The 15,036-nt window shown below is 56.0% G+C and overlaps 1 protein-coding gene across 4 annotated transcripts in view; it reads right to left on the bottom strand.

Moving 5' to 3' along the window:
- GDPD5 (glycerophosphodiester phosphodiesterase domain containing 5) overlaps positions 1 to 12,161 on the bottom strand; it is an 87,492-nt gene extending 75,331 nt beyond the window's left edge. Inside the window, exon 1 of one of the 4 annotated variants that reach the window (XM_030332880.1) lies at positions 11,362 to 12,161. The gene's annotated coding sequence lies outside the window, so the exon portion shown is untranslated. The remainder of the gene's footprint in view (positions 1 to 11,361) is intronic. The other 3 variants (XM_030332883.1, XM_030332882.1, XM_030332884.1) reach the window with 3 other exon arrangements.
- Between the last annotated feature and the right edge of the window lie 2,875 nt (positions 12,162 to 15,036).

The raw sequence follows: 15,036 nt of genomic DNA, 5'->3' as shown, positions 1-15,036 counted from the left end.
CCAGGCACAGACATCCTCACTGTGGCCCAGAGAGGCTGCTAACTGGCTTCAGGCCACACAGCAAGACGGGCCAAGTGGGTACCAGGACCCAGGCCTTCTAGGCCCAGCTCAGGGCTCTCTCCACTGCCCCAGAGTCATCCCTTTGGGAACATGGATTGAGCACAGAAAGGAAGAGTAGTGTGAACAGTCAGGATGATGCACCCACCCCCACTGCACGGTGGTCAGGAGGCGCTGGCCATTGACAGCTCGGCCCCCAAGCCACAGGGTGAACACCAACACGCAGCCTCAGTGCAGGTACTGACGGGGCACATTTGTATAGAGCACGGACTCGGGCCTCTGCAGAGCCCTAGGGGCCTCTGCAGAGCCCTCAACAGGGAGGAGGTTCTAGTTACAGCACAATGGATCTCAGTTGAACACAAGAAAGAACTTCCTGAGGCAGCATTAAAAAGGGACAAAGACAGCAGGATGAGGATGACTGTGGAGTCTCCTCTAAAGTAGAAGATGCAATCTCGTCCGTTACGTCATTTTCGCTTCGAAACAGATCTGGAAGGGAAGTGCTACGGCCCTCATTTTACAGGTGAGCAACTGAGGCTCAGAGAGGTTAAGTGACCTGCCCAGTGTCTTCAAAGTTCTGGTCAAGAGAGGCAGAGCTGGGCTTCAAAGCCAGGACTGACTTGGAAACCGGCACACCTCCCCTCATTGCCACACCCACCTTGGGCCTCTATGCCCGAGCCTCCTCAGACGCCCAGGGGTGTGTTATGGGTGATGCACAGCATTCCCGTCAAGGAGGCGAGGGAGTGCTCAGAGGCGGCCAGCTGCAAAGAAAGGGCTCTGCGTTCTAGGTCTGCCCAGCTGCCCCCAAGACACCATCGCTGGGGGCCTCATGGGTGCTTTCCATGCAATGGACCCCGACAGATTTTCCATCTGCCCATGCCTCCAGCGCCCTGCTTGGCAGGAACCTCACGCTCTCCCCAGATCCCACACCCAGGCACCCCTTCACAGGGCCTTGTAGTGTTGGCCCAGCACCCCCTGCATCATCTGTCCCAGGCCTGCCTGGCCCCACACTCCTCTCACCTGGTCTACATAGGCTCTCTAGAGCCACCTGAGCTCTGGGTGGTGTGGCTCATTCTGGGTATTAAAGGCTGATGTCAGAGCCACTATTGGCCGCCCAGCTCTAAGGACAGCATGTAAAGTGGCTACCCCAGAGCCACCTGAGCTCACCTGACACCAACCTACCCATAACCTTTGCCTTACTCCACAGATTAGGCTCTCCCTGGCAAGGCCACTCTGGAAGCTACCCACAGCCTGATTTGGGGGATGAGATGTGGACCAAGGCAGGCCTCTTGGGTCCCTGACTTCTGTGCGGCAACAGGGTGGAGGAGAAGCCTGACTCCTCCAGCCACACTCAGCACTTTGCATGTCACAGCCCCAGCCCTGTGAGTACGTACCCCAGTCCACAGATGGGGAAACTGAGGCTTGACAGAACGAGAAGCCATTTCTCCCAGGACATGGTTTGCAGCAGAGGACTGGGGCGGGGGGAGGGGCAGATGGCTGACAGGTGAGGGTCCGCAGTGTGGCAAGGCTGCACGACACTATTATAACCTTGTCACTGGAACAGAGTCTAGACTGAGGGTGGTGACAGTCCCTGCCCCATACTGATGGTCCAGCCACGCTGTGAGTTCTGGGCTCCCACTATATTATTTGTGATCACGGTAAAGGCTGTCATTTGCTGGCTGCTTCCTGCTCGCCAGGGACTATTCCTGGTACTTCACATTTGTTCGCTCATTTGCTCATCACAACAACCCTCTGAGTACTCTCCGTTATCCCCACTTCATAGATGAGGAAATCAAGGCCCAAGAGACTAGGGGCACATTGTCTAGTTCCCCCGCCTCTATGGCAGAGTCAGGATTTTAGGAGAAAGTCTGGTTTTGGAGCCTGTGTTCTAACCACTACCCCACACTGCCTGACAAAGAGGGACAGAGACACAGGTCGTTCGGGTGATCGGGCTGGAGAAAACTCAGAGCCAGGTCCTCTCAGGACCCGTGGGAATGGAACTGGACACAGTGGCAGGCTCGGTGGGCAGGGGCCTGGGCACCAATCTCCAAGGGGTACTAAGGCACTGGAATGCTTTGGTTTGTCTCCGGTATAGGGGCCAACACCCCCTTCATAAGGGACATGCCCAAGTAACAAGAGATGATCCTTCAACTGAATCCTAAGGCGGGTGGCTACCAGACTCCACGGCTGTTCATCGATGGAGTGAGGAATACGTCCTGTTTGCCACTCTGGGTCCACTCCCCGCCCTGCTGGGGGCCCGGAAGGCTGATCTTAGTGGACTGCCTTGGGCTCCGTGCCATGGGATTCTGGGTAGGTTCACCCAGTGGGAAGCCCCAGTGGGAGACTGGAGGAAGGAAGAGAGAGAGTTGAGGTTTCTCCCCACTGGGTCTCCTGAGCTGACCGGTTCCCTTTACTGCAGGCCATGGCCCTGGTCCATATCACTGACCACTTCCTCCCCTTGCAACTTCAGCCCCCTTCAGCCCTGAATGGCTCCCAGGGGCTGTGAGCTCTGGGTGCTGCACACTCCTTTGTTGGTTTGCCACACCCCTATTTATTGCCGGAGCAGTTCATCTTGGGCTGATACTCTCTCTCTGGCTGGGCCAGAGCAGGGGAGATCAAGCACTACCACCACCAATGACCCCCTTTCTGCAGCCTTCTCCCCAAACAGCCCTCGGAATCTCTTCTAAATAACCATGGAACAAATGATTAAAGCAGAGCAGTTTACGGGGGTGCCGTTACTGTTACTATATACACAGGCCTCCGTTGTCTCGGCCTGGGCCTGGCCCAGCACACGGAGCAGGCTGGAGGCCAGGGCAGGACCAGACCAGGGAAGGAAGGAGCAGGAGGCAGAGTTCGGCTCTTATGGAGGACAATCGACGACGGTTCCTGAGTGTATACAGCAGGCACTAAGCTTTATACACTAAGCACTTCATTTACTTCTCACAACAGCCCACGAAGTGCATCCTATTCATGCATTTTACAGAAGAGAAAACTGGGGCTCAAAAAGCTGAAATGACTCACCCAGGGTCATACTGCCGGGGAGTGACAAAGACAGGACTCAAATGCAAGCTTTTCCGCCGGCAAAACCCATGCTGGTAACTGCCTTGAAATAATTTCATTGAACTGGCTTCCAACAGAGGCAGCTGACTTAAATGGGGTCAGTTATTGGTGAGGGCCAGACAGAGGCCTTCAATGTCTCCCCCATACCCTCCCCTAGATGGAAGGGAAAAAAAAAAATCTCACATTCTTCCGTTCTCCCAGGTGGGACGGGGCCCCAAGCGGGCGGTGCCATCGGGTGTCCAGGTTGGAAAAACAAGCAGATTCAGACAAAGCTTCATTGTGAAGGAGGGCCCGATGCTTTGGCCATTAAAACAAATCCCAGCAAAACAAAATGCCTGCTGCCTTATCTTATCTCTTACAGAAGGGGGGCAGGAAAGGGCTCCAAGACAGGGTGTCGATCCCTCCCCATACCAGCCTCCATCTAAGAGACCCGGTCTCCGTGGTGGCAGCAGTAGGAAAGAGCACCACGGCGGAGAGGGGCGGGGGGGCAGTCCAGAGTCTAGGTGTAGCCCTGCTCTGCCACCTTCGTCTGTGACCTTCTGCTGCACCAGTGCTGACGCTTTCTGTGCATGGCCTCGTGTGGTCTCCACAGCCATTTCAGAGAAAGATGATTGCTATTCCTATTTTCAAATGAGGACACCGAGGCTCAGAGAAGACACCCAGCTAGGCAGCAGAGGAGGGTTGGAACCCAGGCTTCTCAGACTGCAAAGTCTTTCCACTCCCCTGTTTCTCCAGGCAGGGAGGTCCCGGGAAGAGCGGTACCCCAAAGGAGGGAGCAGCCTGGAAGCAATGCGCTCCTTATCATGGGGCTGTGCAGGTATCATCCTGAGGATACTGAAGATGCATCCCACAGAGGGTGGTGGGTGGTTGTCAATCCTGGGAAGCTGACATCACCTAGGAAGCTTTAAAAACTGCTGAGGCCTTGGTTGTCGGCCCAGGAAGGACTATTAAAAGTTCCCTAACGATTCTTGGGGCGCCTGGGTGGCTCAGTCGGTTGAGCGTCCGACTTTGGCTCAGGACATGATCTCGCGGTCCGTGAGTTCGAGCCCCGCATCGGGCTCTGTGCTGACAGCTTAGAGCCTGGAGCCTGCTTCGGATTCTGTGTCTCCCTCTCTCTCTGACCCTCCCCCATTCATGCTCTGTCTCTGTCTCAAAAATAAATAAATGTTAAAAAAAAAATAAAGAAAAAAAAAGTTCCCTAACGATTCTAGTGTGCAGAAAAATTTGAGAGTCATGGACCCAGATGTGCCCACTAAAGCATCTTCTACCCTAAAGGCTCCCTACCCGCCTCTTGGAGAAAGGTTTATTACTCTGAGCCTATTTTACAAGAGGGACACAAAAATGGGCAAAACACAACAGATGAGGTCACGTCCCCAAGGCCCCACAGCCAACCACAAGTGCGGGCAGCAAGGGATCTCTGACTTCAGGGTGTCTCAGAGGCAAACTCCTTCAAGATACTTGGGGATCCTGGCTGTTGTCAGTGGAAGAAAACTTTCTCTTGGAGCCTCTTGGGTGTGAGGATGAGACAAATTCTTCACAGCATTTTTTTTTTAACTGAGTCCACTTATTTAAAAACCTAAAAGCTACAGGATTAATGCTGGAAGACACCTCTACTGGGTGTGAGCAAGGCCTGGTTGTTCTTTTCTCTAGGAGATTTGGTCCCAGGCCTGGGAAGGGCTGAGACTCTCAGACCTCAGCCCACATTTCCTCCCTACCTGCCTCCCTCGTGCCCTCACAGCACAATGTCACAGATGGTGAGACAGCGTGTGGTTGGGGGGGGGGGGGGGAGAGGGAAACCTGTGGGGTCCAGCAGACTCACATGTGTGTGTTAAATGATATCTTCACACTCAGCTCTGGGAACACCACCTGCAGGAAGCCTTTCCTGACACCCTCCTCACCCAGCACTGGACAACCCCAGCCGCACCCACCCCACCCTCCACGCCTTCCCTGCCACATTCTGTCACATGCGGTGTTGTCGCTGCTTCTGAACCCTCCCCTCCCTACCAGGCCATCCATTCATTACACAGAGCAGCTGCCCTTAGCCTGGGACTCATTCCATAGGCCCTTCCTGAGCACCGGATCTCTGCCAAACTCCGTGCTAGGTGCTGGAGACAGAGCTAATGACAGCTGGCATGCATCGAGTGCTTATTGTGTGCTAGGTATTTTCTGAGTGCTTTGCATGTATAATTCATTTACTCCTCACTACAACCTTATGCACCAGATGCTGTAATTGTCACCATTTTACAGACGGGGAAACTGTGGCCCAGAGAGATTAAATCACTTGCCCAAGTCACATGTCTAATAAGTATGTGCACTCGGCTGTGGTCTCAGCATGACTCTATATCACCATCCCTAAACGTTGATGGGACTGGCCCCACCCCAGGAGCTCACTCTTCACAATCTGGAAGTTTTGTATCTGTGTGCTTACTTGTTTAATGTCTGTTTTCCCCGCCATGGACCAAAATCTCCAATCAAACTACATTTTGGGTTTTTTTGTTTATTTGTTTGAAAACATTTATTTATTTTGAGAGTGAGAGAACGGGAGAGGGTGAAGGGGGAGGGAGAGAGAGGGGGAGGGAGAGAGAGGGAGGGAGGGAGACAGAGGGAGAGAGGGAGGCAGAGGGGGGGGAGAGGAAGGGGGAGGGAGAGAAATGGAGAGAGGGAGGGGGAGAGATGGAGTGGGGAGAGATGGAGGGGGGAGAGATGGAGAGGGGAAAGAGAGAGGGAGAGAGGGGGGAGAGAGAGAGAGGGAGAATCCTGAGCAGGCTCCACGCTGTCAGTGCAGAGCCCAACTTGGGACGCGACCTCACAAACCATGAGATCATGACCTAAGCCAAAATTAACAGTTGGGCGCTCAACCAACTGAGCCACCAGGCGCCCCTCAAACTACATTTCGCATGTGTCTGTATGAGATTGAGAGAGAAACATACACATGGACAACCAGACAGAGAGACCAAATGAACACTGCTTCCCTTTAAGAAGGACTCACTTTCTGCCGGGCATCTCCTACCTGGACTCAGATGGCCCCTCCCAATTGGGCCATTCCCGCTGCTGAAGCCTGAGAAGAATCAGGTCCCCAGATACCCTGGTGCTGCCCCGTGCCCGGAACTTAGCTCCGAGCCTTCCGTGTCTGACAGCTGCCTGCTCCCTGGGAAGGCATGGGAATCTCAGCTCTCTGACAGAGTCCTCCTCAGGCGGCAAAGTGTCCTCCTCCGGCAAGTCTCCCTGCCACCTGGCACACCCTCCCGCCTGGCACCACTGGCTGGACCCTTTAATCAGCTTCTTCCCGAGCCACTCCCTCACGGGGCTGCCGAGGGGACAGGCAAGTGGTCTCAGGCCGACAGAGTACCTGCCTGTGTGCCGGGTCTGGCCGGGCACCTCACCCCTCTCATCTCACTGAACCCCCACAACACTATTATTATCAGCCCCACGTTACAGGGAAGGACGCAGAGGTACAAAGGTTGAGCGGCTTGCCCAAGGGGCAGCTTGAACTGCCAACCAGGGGAACGCTGCTTTGTGCCAGGCACTCGGTCAGGAGGGGAGGACCGGGGTGGCCGAGAATCTAGCTCTGACAGGCTGGCGAGGGAAGCGGGCCCACACAACCCCTCTCCACAGACCACAGTCAGCGAGTGAGCGTGCGGATCTGCCCAGAAGGAGGCTTAGATTCTGCCTGCTTGGGAGGAGTCGTGGAAGCTTCTAGGAGGAGGCATCTTCAGGCGTGGCTAGAATCCTCGCTGCTCTACCCCCATGACCACCACAACAGGAAGAAGGGCCGGCCTCGGCCTACAAAGTTCTGGTGCCCAGTGAGGACTTGCCACCACCTGGGAGGCTGCGAAGGAAGGAGAGAAGGAGGTGCCCTGCCAATGACCCCACTGTGGCTGGGCCAGCCGGGCCCCAGCCCTGCCAACCTGGCCTGGCCCGGTCGGCTCCCAATCACAGGGTCTTCTCTGCCCAGCTAATGACCATGCTGCCAGCAGCTCAGGCCGCCACCCCCTTCAGTGGAGGCAGCAGCTAACTACAGAGCCTGCTGGCCCAGACGGTGGCCAGGCCAAAAATCACAGCTGCCCGTCATACCACATCCTCTGGCCCTGATTACTGTGGTCTCCTCCTCCACCTTCTAGAGTCACAGAGGACACTGCAGAAGGCTGCGGCTCCGGGGGCTCGGGCACCACCCCACTCACCACAGACATGGCAAAACAGGACCACCGAGGGGGGCTGATTCACCTCAAGTCATAGCCAGGGTCTGGATACCTGGCCCTTCCTTAGCTTTGAGAAGAAAGTTTCTTTCCAGGCTTTTTATATGCAAAGTATGCTCTCGAGGTACTCAGGTAGAGTGGAGGAGACAGGCGGCCTGTTCAGCCACTGACAGGAGCTTGATTCCTCACTCCCCACTGTCTAGCTGTGCGACCTTGAACAAGACGACGACGTACCTCTCTGAGCCCCAGTTTCTGGGTGATAACAGGAGCTACTTCCCAGAGTTGTGAATGAGAGTATCTACAAAGTACTTGGCACAGCGGTTCAGAAGTACTCAAGGGCATTAGCTACTGTTAATATCACCAGCATAGTTTTATTAAATGAGTATGCAGGCACATTTCACTGACTGTAGAATGTGATGCAGCGGTAGGTATTATTTATTACTATTACTGTGAAGTGTTACAGATTCAGAGGAGATGTGACCGGAGGGTTAGGTAATCCAGGAATGTTTCTGGGGGGAATTTATGACCTGAGTTAGGCCTACACAAATGGGGAGGTGAGCAGAGAAGCAGGGATGGTAGGGACGCTGAGAGGAACCCCATAAGCAGAGGGCAGCACGTGACAGGTTCGGGAGACTGTGAGAAACAACAAGCCAGAGGTCTGTGCAGTGGCTGCGGTGGGCAAGGCCTTGAATGCACAACAAAGGGGCCTGGTCTTCCTTTTACAGTCAAGAAAGCCACAGAGGGTTCTCAGTGAGGACTCCGTATGCTTTCTGAAGTGTGAAGTTTGTCGCGCATTCAAGGCCTTCTACCATCTGGCCACCCATCCCTTTTTTCCCCACATGCCTCACTGACCCCACAAACCCCAGTATTACTACTCCAGAGTTCTCCCCACCTCTCTGCCTTCTACACCATCCCATCCGCCCTGCTACTAGCCCACCCCATGCTTCAAGTTCACAATGAAGCACCCTTCTACCAAGTACCCATCGTACCATGTGCTTTACATATATCACCTCACAGTCACCCATAACGTCTCTGGTCTCTGATTTTACAGAGGACGAAACAGAAGCCTGGCAGGATGGTGTCTCACTCGCTGTCTCACAGTACGTGGCACAGCCAGGATTCAATTTTGAACTGATGTCAAGACCCCTACTCACTAGAGCAAACTGCCTCTTGTCCCAGCCCACAGAGCCTTCTGAAGCCTTCTGGGTTACTCCAGCCTCAAAGCCTCTCCCTGCCAGCCCCTAGCACTCATTTGGAATCAGAGGCCCACGACTGGATCCTAGCACACCTAGCTTGCTTGTCATTGTTTCCTGCAGGTCTATCTTGCTCCCACCCCCAACAGGAAAAGAGCCATGGTTGATGATAGGTCACTTTCTTCCCGTGCTGTCCCCTCCCTCCATATCCAAGATGTCTAATAGCACTGATAGGAACCACCCACCTGCTCTGGTAGGATTCAGAAGTTCAGCTGAGCACAGGGCAATTTCCCTGAGCCTGCCTCCCATTTCATGAGGGGAGCCATAAATTATTCACTGCACCTTTGTGCCTAGGAAGGCCAGACAAGGGGCCAGAGGGAATGAACACCAGCTCCTCCCAACCCCAGAAGCCAACAGCCCTGGGGTGGGGGTGGGAGGTCAGAATCCGGAGCCCCTAGCCAGGGTCTCGAAGCAGATTCCTGAGGGCTGTGGAAGAGGGAAGCAGCCAGGGGAGCATGACCCATACAGGAGTCCCAGCTGAGCAAACCCTAGTCTGTGAGCCTGCAACAGTAGCCTACCTTCTAATCTAAGGCAGATCTGAGAATTTTCCTGGTCAAAATTCAAGCTTCCTTTCTTTATAGAGAAGGAAATAGATATCTGGCCAAGCACTATATATTTGCATCTTATTTAATTCTCACAACAACCTTGTAAAAGCGAAATTCCAATTTACAGGGAAGCCACTGCTCTTGAGTAAAGTGCATGTGGCCCAGAGTAAAGTGCCCAGCGGGAAGCAGAGCAGATTCAGCCCACCTGGTCTGACTTAGCGCCGTCTGCCTGCGCTGTTTAGCCCACCCAACGGGGAGCTAGTCGTCCCACTGCCTTTTCCATCTGGGTAACTTCCAGAGCACCTGGTATGAATTGACGCTCAGTTCCTAAATTAAACTCCAAGGCCCTGGGCAAGTATGTGGCTTCATTTCTCTGGGCCTCCGTTTCCCCCACATGGCAGCCATTAGTAACAAGCCCAGTCCTGGCAAACACAAAAATCTCTTTAGCACTTGACAGTTTGCCAGCTGTGATGGCCCCATTATCTGAGCAGGTAACACACAGCCTGCCTTGACCCCATTTTACAGGTGAGGCTTGGAGACATGCATGCATCTGAGAGGTCCCAGGTGGCCCCCCAACCCCCATCCTGCCTCATACTCCAGGTTCCAGGTTCTTTCCACCACACCATGAAATGAGATCACAGGTGTGAAATTATCTCATCAAAGGGGAGCTTTGTTTAGATGTAGGGATTATAATGAGAATTTGAATCCCCATGGATGGGAGTTGGGGGGGGATGCCAAGCCCCTCTGTGGCCCTCTCTTTTGGTGCCCCCCAACCCCTCCACCCCCAGGGACTGAGCTTCTAGCCTTCATCTGACCTCTCCACCCTCCTCCACCTCCCAGGGGCTTTCCAAGGGGGTTTCCCCAGACACCAGGAAGCTGGGCACAGCAGGGGTTAACTACTCCCAGCCAAGGCCACAGGGCTCAGACCAAGGCCACGTCCCCTCCCCCTCCCCACTCAGAACAAGAACCTACAGAGCTCACGCCAAGCTATCTTTCACAACACCCCTCTTTCTGCATGGCCCCAGGGGGCAACAGAAGGAGCCCCTGCCTGGGAATCCAGACACCTGGGACTGTGTCCCTAGCCCTGGCAGCCCCAGCCTAGAGACCCTAAGCAAACCCCTCCCCACCCCTCCCCTCCCCTCCCCTTCTGGGCCAGAGGTGTCTGGCAGGTTCCCTTGCCCAGGAGAAGCTGGGGTCAGACCTTCAGTCTGGGCCAAAGGCTATGGGACTGCTGGCTTGTCTTGGGCCCCAGCAACCACCACACAGACTCTCAAAGCAGCCTCATAAGTGGTCACCCTGACCTCCCATCAGGGGTGAGAAAACCCCAGCCACCCACCCAGAAGATGCTAACTGGGAGCAGATACCTTGAAAGATCTTTGGGAAGATCTTCTCAAGTGTACTGCTGCCTCAACCACTTACTTACTTTAGCCCCTAGGACAACTGGCACCACCCCCCCCCCAGGCCCCCAGCCTCCTGTGTCCCATTACTAATGTGAAGGAGGGGAGCTGGTGAGTGCTGAGAGCCCTCACCTCTTCCAGCTCTGATGGGCTCTGACTTGGGGACCTCTAGAGTGAGTTTTCCCAACAAGCAAGCAGCATCTCAGGATGCCATGGTGTCTTAGAGACCCCAGAGCCTGGCACACAGGGGCCAGGAGCCACTGCCCCCTGGTCTGGGGTCCACAGGGAGGGAAGCTGTGGAACTGGGAAGCTTCCCATCTCTACCCTCAACTCTGGGTCACCTTTCCTGGGACGTGACCTGGCCGTGGAGTGGGAGGGAAGGTGGCCAGGGGAAGCCACCTCCCCAGCCTCAGGATCAGCTCTTGGATGCCCCAGTGGCCCTGCTTTGACCCCTCCCCGCCACCTCCTGCCTGGCGGCTATCCACTTCCTTTCTTCGTTCTCCACTTCTTTCCCTCTCCACCCTAACCCTCCACCCCAGTCTCACCCCCAGAGTGAAAACATCAGGGTCACTCAACCCCGCTGAGCCTCTGCGTCCCCATCTGTAAGAGCCCATAACAATGCACAACACCTTTTATCTCATGGAATAGTAGTGAGCCTTAAATGAGGGACCATTTGCGCAAGGGTGGGGCGCGGACCCGCACACAATGGGCGCTCAATAAGTGCCCGTTTTCTCCCTTCCAGGCGCCCTCTCCTAGCTCCAGCCCCAGCTAGTGCCCGGTACACGCCCGCAGCTGGCCCCGCGCTGCCCGGTAGGGGTCGAAGGCCGCCCTTGCCTGGCATCCGGGGCTCTCTCACCTGCAGCTCTCGGCTCTCGGCTCTCGCCGGCCGCCGGGCAGGGGTGGTGGTGGTGGGGTGGCCTGTGATCCCTTCTTCGGGGCAAACGCTGAGCCCTCGCCTGGGGCGGCAGAAAGGTGACAGCTTCGGCTCGCAGCACCAGCTCGGTCCGGCTCAGTCCAACTGCCCAGCAGGCTTGGGACCCCTCACGGGGTGCTTGGACCCGGGCCGGGGTTTCCTGGGCGTTCGCACGGTCCCAAGTCCGAAGCACCGGGCGGAAGGCAGCTGAAGGTTTGGGTCTCGGGAGCCAGAGTCTGGGGGCTTCTGGGCTCCGTTGCACTCGGTCGGGAGGCTGTGGGCACCCGCCTTAACCCGGGTCCGGGGGCTCCGACACACACTACAGAAAGGCAGGGTACAAGCCCGCAACCATAGACCAGTACCGTGGGCCAGGAGCTTCCCGCCCCAGGGCACTGGATCGGGTCGGGAGCTCAGGGCGTCCCAGCCGCGACGCCCCGGATCGCGGGGCTGGGAGCGTTCCGGCACAGAACCCCGGGCTGGGGCAGGCGGGGCAGGGCGCAGGCGAGGACGCGCGGAGCCGCGGCGGCCGAAGCCCGGCGGAGAAGTCTTCCCAGGTCCGGACTCGGCTCGCTCTGCAAAATGGGGCGGACCTCGGCGCGTCGGCTGACTCTGGAGCTCGGGGCCGCGGCTCCACTTCCTCCTCTTCCCTCGGCTCGCTCGCGGCTCGCTCAGCCCTGCGCGGCAGCCGCAGCCACCCCCGCTGCTGTCATCCCCGCCGCCCACCCCCACAAGAGCTGCAGCCGGAGCCGGAGCCGGAGCCGAGCCCAGCCGAGGCAGCGCCGCCCAGCGCCAGAGCGCCAGCTGGCGCGGCTCCGTCCAAGCGGGGCGGGGTCAAGCGAGGCCCCGCCCCCCGCCGGGCCTTTGGCAAGGGGCGGGGCGCGCCCCAGAGACCCTCCTCCGGCCCCGCTCAGTCGGACAGCGGGAGCCAATGGGAAGATGGGAAAAGAGCGAAGCTCTGCGGAACGTGTACTCTACCCCGAAGAGGGCGGGGCAGACAGTGGAGACTTTGCGGCTGGGGAGAGGACAATGGAGGGGTGGGGGGTTTTAAAGAGTGGAACGGGGTACAGAGTCGCCTGGGGACCCAGATGGAGGGAGAGGTGATGACTGCTGTGTGTGGGATGGGGGCGCGGAGGCTGCCGTGTGTTGGGGAGTGGGGGGTCAGGAGGTAGGAAAAGAAGCAGGGTGGAGGTGAGGTAAAGTATTCGGGGATAGCGGAGTCCCCAGGGATAGGGGAGCTCTCCGGGGTGGTGGGACACCGCCTCCACAGTACTCTTCCCCCTTCCCCAGTTCAAGGGCTCAGCGCGCGGAGGTGAGCATTGGAAGCCGTGAAACATTCAGATTTCACGAAGCGGTGAAAAATGTTTTTGAAAATAAAGATCGTATCTACCTACCTACCTATCTTCCTTCCTTCCTTCCATCCTCCCCCCTCCCTTCCTTCTTTCCTTCCTTCCTTCAACATTTCCCCCTTCCCAGCGCCCATCTTCGAGGAGGAGCGTCCTTGCCAGTTATAGATACACTAAATCAAGAGCAGTGTGTGAGGATCACACACACGCACTCCCTCTCTCTCAATCCCTCTCTCTCTCAATCTCTCTGTCTCTTTCTCTCTCTCCCTCCCCTCGAGTAAGGCAGCATCTGCCTTCGGCTCCCTGCCCTCCCCTCCCCCAGCGCCTTGGGTCGGGGGAGCTGTGTCTGATTATCTGATTATTTCCAAGAGTCCCCTGCCAACTGCACAGGGCAGGGCACAGGGCAGACGTTAGAGGGTTTTGATGTATGAATGAATGAGGGTTGATGTGCTGCTGGGTCATGTAAAAGTCACTAATTGGCCTGGGGAGCAAAGGAATGGTGGCTGCACAGTAAGGCTTTTCAGTAAGCCTCACACAATAGGTGCCCCATTTCCCTGATGACACCAAAGCACAGAGAGGCCAAGTGATATTCTCAAGATCATATAGCTGGCACAGGATTCTATCCACTCATCACTATCGCTTTCTAGGGCATAGCTGTGTGGCTGTGACCAGGTTACTTGACCTTTCTGAGCCTCTGGTTCCTCATCTGTAAAAGGGAAATAAAGATGCTGCTACTTGGCAGGGACTGGCAGGCACCAGACTTCAAAAAATGGAGGGAAGGGTATTTCTGGCAGAGGAAACCGCATATGTAAAGGCATGGAGTCTGAAAGAACACTCCTGGGGACCCCTGTCTATTCTGGAGGGTTAGGCAAGGCTGAGGGAGTAATCGGCAGGCTCAGGCCAGAAGTAGGGGGTAGCTAGATTAGGAGGGAACCTCAGGGAATGGACAGTGCTCTGGGCAGAGAGGCCAGCCTGGGCAAAACCGTGGAGGTTAGGGAGGACATTCCTTTGTTGAAGACAAGTTCAGAGTGGTTGGACAGCTCCCAGGGAAGGAACAGCAGAACTGATGGGAAGAGAAGAGCATGACAGAGCCAGACAGGAGGGAGTTCAGACTTTATTCTGAGGACCAAGAACTCTGTTGGGGTCTTGCTCATGACCCTGAACCCAGCAGGGTTATTCCGAGGCCCCAGCCTGGACTCACTGGTTGTCAGAAGGGTGGCCTGGAAGTTTTTAAGCCAGGCATTGATAGGGGAAAGAGAGCTTTGTAGGGAAACCAGGTAGCACGAAAACAGTTAAAAGCCACAGGAGGCAAATGCCATGGGCCTGCACAGTGAAGGTTGGAGTCTTCAATGAGGTCTGGACCCTGAGGCTCTGGCCCATCCCCTCTTGAGAGTGCAGCAGCCTTAGGGTCTGGTTGGAAGAACAAGGAAGAGGGTGAGCTCGAGGCTGAAGTCCAGGGGAGCACCCTCTCTTAGCCAAGCCCAGGGGTTGGGAGTTTGGAGGTTGTCTCCAGGAAGCTTGCATTGGTGGATGTGGCCGGAGGGCTGGGAGGGGGCTCTTTTGCTAAGAAAACTTCGACTTCTCCCACTGCCCGGAACCTTCATATGGCTCCCCGTTGCCAGCACGATCAGGTCCTAAATATCTAGTCCGGTGTTTCAAGGCCTCCATTACTGCTCTCTCCCAGCCTCACCAGCCTCCTCTTCCAATCACTTTCCTCTCCCCTTGTACCAGACTTCTCTCAGCTCTATCCATGAGCAGGATACAGTCTGTCCCTTCCCTGTGGTTGCTCTCACAATTGTCCTTGCCTGGGGTACCGTGTTCCCTTTCTCTCCCGAGTGACTTCTACTTCCCTGCTGAACTGAAGAGAAGAAACTCTAGGGCAGATGCCCATCTGCCCTCTTTACTGCTATATCTTCAGAGCCCAGCACATAGCAGGTGCTCAGTGAGTAACCGTTGAATGAATGTTCCATCTCGCAAATCAAGTGTCTCCTCACTGAGAAGCCTTCCTGGACTCTCCCAGGAAGTCTGCCTTCGGTACGAGATCTCTTGGCTTGAAGGCTCTGTAATTATGTATTTGGTGTCTAGTTGGCCCCACTGGGCCGTGGGAGCACGTCTGTGGCAGTGCGCCCCCACCCACCAGCACCCCACAGAGCGTAGAGCAGGGCCTTGTAAGACCTCAACATAGAGCAATGAATGAGGCTCTCAGAGAGCAGTTCTCTGGCCGCCCCTGCTGAGAGAGCCTCCTAGGCGGTTCAGATGAGCAGAATGCCAGAAT

The sequence above is a fragment of the Lynx canadensis genome, chromosome D1, assembly GCF_007474595.2.
Source record: "Lynx canadensis isolate LIC74 chromosome D1, mLynCan4.pri.v2, whole genome shotgun sequence".
NCBI classification, from domain to species: domain Eukaryota; kingdom Metazoa; phylum Chordata; class Mammalia; order Carnivora; family Felidae; genus Lynx; species Lynx canadensis.
The sequence above is the reverse complement of the archived record's forward strand: the minus strand, read 5'-3'. Positions and strand labels throughout refer to the sequence as shown.